This window comes from Penaeus monodon, chromosome 27, assembly GCF_015228065.2.
Source record: "Penaeus monodon isolate SGIC_2016 chromosome 27, NSTDA_Pmon_1, whole genome shotgun sequence".
Classification (NCBI taxonomy): domain Eukaryota; kingdom Metazoa; phylum Arthropoda; class Malacostraca; order Decapoda; family Penaeidae; genus Penaeus; species Penaeus monodon.
Window position 1 is genome coordinate 17,973,013 of NC_051412.1, and position 257 is coordinate 17,973,269.

Below are 257 nucleotides of genomic sequence, written 5' to 3' on the forward strand. Positions count from 1 at the left end.
GCTCCCTCCCTCCCTCTCTCGGCTTTTCTCTTACAGAGCACAAACCATATAACGTCATGATATTCAGCTCTTATAAAACCCTGAATCCCAGCGGCTGAAGGGGAGACCTCAAGAATTGAATAGCTCAGACGCACGGCAGCAGAAAGAGCGAGGCAGTGCGACCTGGTTGGGGTTAAAGCTACTGTTATGGTAACCAGAGGTGGGGGCGATTGCTGCAACTGAATCCTCGACTGATCATTACCGGTGTCTATGTGGGT